We start from the raw sequence: 6,268 nt of genomic DNA, 5'->3' as shown, positions 1-6,268 counted from the left end.
ACTACTAAGCACGTGTGCTGAGTCGTGCGTAAATGCATTCTCCCTTGTAAAAAAGGCATGTCCCTCATCGAGATCCGGAAACACTGTCTATTATTTTTGTGCAGTGCATAAAAGTCTTCTCCATTCACCTCGGTCCATGGCTGCACGTCGTCAACCACGCAGTCTGCAGAGGGTCCGCCAATCGTTTCCCACCTGATCGATTCACCTTCCTAATTTTGTTGACAGTCAGTTTGGTACGGCGGCGAACTCTATTCGATCGGAGCGTCTTGCGGAGTCTAACACTAGGGTCTCTAGTTAACATTGCGAGTAAAGCCGTAGGAATGCCAATCCTGAGATGACGCGTTCGATTCTCGGCCTGATTTAGAATGTTTTCGGGTAGGAAACATTCTCGTGTTAACAGAATAATTGGTGTTGTGTGCAGATCTGGGAGATCTGCTACGATTTGCGGCTTCTCCATACTATGACCAATAGCAATATACGTTTCTTGAACTAATACCAAACCATTCGCAAACTTCAATATGATGCTTTCAAATTCGCTTCGTTGACTGCCAATAATAAGACCAACGTTTCAGGTCATTGTCGATCATCGTCTTTTGCACAACGGGCAAAATTTTTCGAAGATGCTTCTTCTTAATCAACCTACCTGAATTTCCCAGAACAACGCTCTGGAGTGACGGTGGTAGTACTCCCTCAATGGGATATAGAGGAATTCCACGGGGGCATGTCAGTCGATCCTGAGCGACCATTTCGAAAATATTTGAAACTCTGCACAGTTTTTCAATTTCATCTAAATCGTCATTTTTCGATATCAAATCTTCATATTGAGTCACGACTAACTTTTCAAAAGGGTGTATGTGAAAATGGTTCAAAAATATTTAAAAAGCTGCACAGCAAAAACGGAATGTTCGATTGTTATGATTTTTTCAGCAAAGTTAGACAACTAAATGGTGATTCTTAAGAAAATGTGCACAGTAAAAAAAAATTTTTTGCCTTTAAAAATATCATTTTTGTCACAAAACTCAAATATCTCAAAACCCTATCTTTTTCGAACGTAATTTTTAGGGAAAACGGTCCATTATATTAGCTATCTACCATAAAATTTGGTGATGGTAAACTAATAAACAAAAAAGTTATGACATTTCAAACATTTCACAATTTTCACATCTAGTAAAAAACATTTTTTTTCTGTGTAATTTATTTCGAGAATTGCAGTTTGATGCAGATTTTATTGTTAAGGGACGTGATTTAAACAAGTTGTTTTCATGATATTTTGATTTAATTATTCATAGCATCTATAAGAAACTTAGACACGATCCAGTGTTGTGATCAAAAGTATTGATAGTGTCATAATTTTCATTGCACGTGACTGGCGAAAAATTCTTTTAATAGTGTTGAAACCTGTTGATAATAACGTTGATAGAAACATATCAGAAATGTTATTTTTAAGACAAAAGCTGCAAAATCAAAGATTTATATACACGTGTACGTCTATAGTTTACCTGCAAAAAATATACCTCTTAGAGAATAGACTTTATGATCGGGAGGAAACGGGTATCTTCAACAACAACAAATGCATGATAGGTACATTCCATGACAATGCTCACGAAAAAGCAAAAAAATTACTACTACTAAGGTTGTTAAAGATCTTGTAACCGTTTGTTACAAATTAGTTGCTGGCTCCACCGCAATTGTTTGCTTTTTGAATTAATTTTGTCACACCCTAGTTTGGCTCCACACACCCATTAGTGAGTGTCGGCCCTGTCAGGCTCTCACGCGCGTTTGACAGTTGTCTCACCCACAGTAGACTCGCCTCATCCAATCATTTCATTCTGAAATTTATTGACAGCGGTACAGGTGGGTTGCCAAAATCAACACCTGATTCCAAAAAAAAAACATAAATAGAGGTTACCACCATGAGCTAGAGAGAGAAAGCAAACGCAAGGTGGGAGTAAATACTGTCAAACTTCGTGCTTCACACGAAGTTTGATCTCCCGTTTACTACCCGCTGTTAAAACCTCAGCCCATTACCAAAAAATTTCTTTTCGGTCGCAAACCCTCGTAGGGAGTAGTAGTGCGCGACGTGTGTCTTAAAAATTTAATTAAAAGGTTAGAAAAAAACCTTAGTGAAAGTGTTTTTTTATTCTAATTGTGCCAGTTTGTTAAGTCTCCTTATTAGGTATCGCAAGAAAAATACCTAAGGTGCTGGGTGATCCCGTGAAAAAACTGCAGAAAAAAGGTAATTAGGGATGATTGCAAATGGAGCCCCGAAAAACCACATGCAACGTCACACAATAGGGTACTAACGCCATGCGGCAGGTCCGATAGTGGGCCTTTTTTCTTTTGTTCCTTTGGAACAGGTTTGGAACCCTTCCGCAGGAGATCGTGGCGGTCACCAGGGTGGCCCCCAGCAGTGCACTACCATCAGCCAAATTTCCCTCGTGCTAGAGGTTCGACCGGAAAGACCATCAGCCCATCAGCCCGGAAGCCGTGATTCCGTTCCGCGACTGTGAGCAGTCAATTCAAGCCATCATCAAGTGCGCCAGTGTCCTGAGTGTCGTGTGTGTGCAGCCATTTTGGATTCGGGTATCGGCCAGGTCGGGAAGATATTCCGTAGCGACGTATCACGTGGAATTGGTGGAGAACTTTCGATCGGCGAGGCCGACCAGCCGCGTAACCGTCATCTCAAGCTACCCCGGATTGCAAGCCATCGAATCGAACCGAGCGACCGCAACATCACTTTTCGTCCGGCAAGCCGCCGACCCGTTTCGACTACCCACATCGCCCAGTTCGCGGCCACCACGTCGTCAAACCCGCTTCAGGCACCTTTCGTCCGGCAAGCCGCCGATCAGTTTCGAGCAACAACACCGCCTCGTTTGCTGCCCCCACGCCATCAAACCCGTTTCAAGCACCTTCGTCCGGCAAGCCGCCGACCAGTATCGGGTACCAACATCGCCATTTCGCAGCCACCACGCCACCAAGCCCGCTTCGAACACCTTCGCTGGCTGCTAGCGGCCCCCTTTCATGCAGAGCAGAGACCATCGACCAACACTCAGGGCAGCCATAGGCCCTTGCACGCAAGTACCCTAAAAATGTGTGACGTTTGTACCTAAATTACCGCCCTAGGGCAAATAAACCAATATGATGTTAAGCTAAATCAGGTAGCACTTATTCAAATTGCGCATCCCTGGATAAAAAAAGCTTTCACTTTCTGTTTGCTATTTCCGCTTTGTTCGGGCTCGCAAAGGAGCCACCAAGCCTTGTCCTCCGGTGGTTGTCCCTAAATGAAATTTTTTACGGCTTTTGAGTTAATTTAGGGTGGTAGAGACTTTGCTCGTGCTTTCTCACTACTCTGGGTCCTCTAGTGGACCGGTGATTGATACACGTGCCTCCTGGCTGGCCAATAAACCCAGTAGAAGACGGATTGATGCGAGTTTAAGGTAAGTTGGAGACTAACGACCCTGACGAGTCCCATACCCTATGAGGTAGCTAGTTTCAATCTTATAGTAATTTTTTTCTTCAGTCAAGCAAATGACACCAAACTAGTCAGTAAAAACTTAAAAGTGATTTTGTTTATTGAAATATTACGAACAACATGAGTAGCCGCTTTCTCAACTGTTGTAGGCCGTTTGATGGAAAAAAGTGTTCAAAAGAGTTACGAAATCTCACCGAAAGCACCATAGATAAACTGAAAGCGACTGGTTATGCTCCAATGTCCACATTGAATACAAATTTACGCATTTGCACGTCCTGCCGTCTAAACGTTGACAAAAGAGCAATCTGTATATCATCGGTTGAGCAGAGCGCAGGAAGTTCGAAAACGACAGCAACTGAGGAATTGCCAGATGTATCGACAACAACTGAGGAATTACCAGAAGTATTAAGTGCTGAGAGCCTTGCCACCGTACCATCAGCGAAATCTGTTTCAACAAATCAATCGGAAGATGAGTGTATCCAAAAGGTCAACATCGAACGCTTTAACGAGGGCATAGCTGGGATAAAAGTGACTCGATTAAATGGAGTAAGATGGACTACGTTTATTACCCGGAGAAAATACCGTGAAATAAACGAAGCTGTACGAAGAAACCTCTTCAAATTAGGACCTGATGATGTGGAAAATACAGACTACGATGAGGTAATTATAAATATGAAGGAAAGGTTCTCGAATGCAGCCACGACAAGGAAAGAAAAATTATTGATTTTGTCGATGCTGCCAAGTTCGTGGTCTATTCAGGATGCCATTGATGAGTTCAAAACCAATAGAAATACAGTAAAAGAGGCAAAACAATTGAAGAATAACTGTCTTTCAACCAAAAATACTAGGTCTAGTACTGCATTAACAGATGAGACAAAAGAAATAGTAGTTCAATATTTTGAAGATGATGAAGTAAGTCGAGCTATGCCTGGTCAAAAAGATTATGTATCAGTAAAAAAAGATGGAAAGCGTCAAGCAATCCAAAAACGATTAATGATGACGACTATGAAAGAAGCGTACACACGCTTCAAGGAAATTCACGATAATATTAAAATAAGTTTTTCCTCATTTGCAAGCCTTCGGCCAAGGCAATGTAAGCTTCTTTCCAATTCAGGAACACACGAGGGAACACATAATGTGTGTGTGTGCACAACCCATGAGAATATTAATCTTATTTTACATAGTTTGAAAAGAATCAGTTTAACAAAGGATATTAAAATGTTAACTGGTAGTCTTTTGTGTGAAAATACAACATCAAATTGCTATCTACGATCTTGTTCGGATTGTCCAGATTCTTCATCATTGGAAAATACTTTATTCGCTGAGTTTGAAGAAAAATATATTGATCAGTTATCATTTGAGCAATGGGTGACCACGGATAGGTGTGACATAGAAACTATTGTAAAACCTGTAGATGAGTTTGTGTCATATTTTTGCTTGAAATTAGAAAGTTTAATCCCTCACGATTTCATTAAAACAGAACAATCCAGCTTTTTAAAAATACGAAAATACATTACAAAATGGTGAATTTTTAGTCATTTGTGATTTTCTGAAAATTACAGCTTTGTATTGCAAGATGAAGTGCAGTCCCATCACTGGAACGTACAACAAGCTACAATTCATCCATTCGTTATTTATTTTAATGGAAGTACGCAAATTGAACACTTAAGTTTTATTATAATTTCCGAAGATTTAAGACACGATTCAGTATCCGTAAACTTGTTCATTGAAAAATGATTAACTTTTTACGCGTTGATAAGCATAAAGAAGTCAAAAGATATATTTCATGTCTGATGGAGCAGCGTCGCAGTACAAAAATCGTAAGAATTTTCGAGCCTATGTCAATTTAAATCAATGTACGTAATTGATGCAGTATGGCATTTTTTGCTACATCACATGGCAAAGGTCCTTGTGATGCTATTGGAGGAACAATAAAGCGCATGGCCACAAGAGCAAGTTTAGCCAAAGAACGTGAGCATCCAATTAAAACTGCGAAAGAACTTTTGATTGGGCAAATCGTAGAAAAGAAAAGATTTAACCAAATTATCATTTTGTTTTACTACTACTGAAGAGTACGAAATAAAGGCTTCAGAGCTCAGCGAGCAATTTAATAACGCGAAAACGATCCAAGGAACCCAAAAATTTCACTGTTTCATTCCATTGTCGGAAAATAAAATTAAAGCAAAACTATACTCAAACTGTGCTGATAATAATTCAAAAGTGTTCGATATTTTAAAAATTTGAAAAAAAATAAAAAATAAGTATTAATAAACTGTTTTCATGATATCATAACCCATACCAAAATTCAAACCCAAAACTCTTAGAGTTTCTATAACAACATTGTGTAACTGGCACATTTAATTTAATACTTAGGATAATATTAATTCATTTTTATTTATTTATACATATAATATACATAATATCGATGAATACATAAATATGGAATATCATACAAACAACTTGTTTAACTCACGCAAGGCCCTTAACAATAAAATCAGCATCAAACTGCGATTCTTGAAAAAAAAAAAAAATACACGGAAATTTTTTTTTGTTTACTATATGTGAAAATTGTGAAATGTTTGAAATGTCATAACTTTTTTGTTTATTAGTTAACCATCACCAAATTTTTATGGTAGATAGCTAATATAATGGACCGTTTTCCCTAAAAAAATTACGTTCGAAAAAAGATAGGGTTTTGAGATATTTGAGTTTTTGTGACAAAAATGATATTTTTAAAGGCAAAAAAAAATTTTTTTTTACTGTGCACATTTTCTTAAGAATCACCATTTATACTAA

General features: G+C 38.8%; 1 long non-coding RNA gene across 1 annotated transcript; it reads left to right on the top strand.

The window, feature by feature from the left end:
* Window positions 1–1,653: 1,653 nt before the first annotated feature.
* LOC134204115 (uncharacterized) lies at window positions 1,654–3,154 on the top strand. The gene is made up of 2 exons (XR_009977781.1): window positions 1,654–2,236; window positions 2,317–3,154. It is a non-coding gene; the product is annotated as an uncharacterized LOC134204115 (long non-coding RNA).
* The last annotated feature ends 3,114 nt before the right edge of the window (window positions 3,155–6,268 follow it).

Source organism: Armigeres subalbatus, unplaced genomic scaffold (genome assembly GCF_024139115.2).
Source record: "Armigeres subalbatus isolate Guangzhou_Male unplaced genomic scaffold, GZ_Asu_2 Contig405, whole genome shotgun sequence".
In the NCBI taxonomy this organism is placed as follows: Eukaryota; Metazoa; Arthropoda; class Insecta; order Diptera; family Culicidae; genus Armigeres; species Armigeres subalbatus.
Note: the sequence above shows the minus strand (reverse complement) of the source record. Positions and strands in the feature narration are given on the sequence as shown.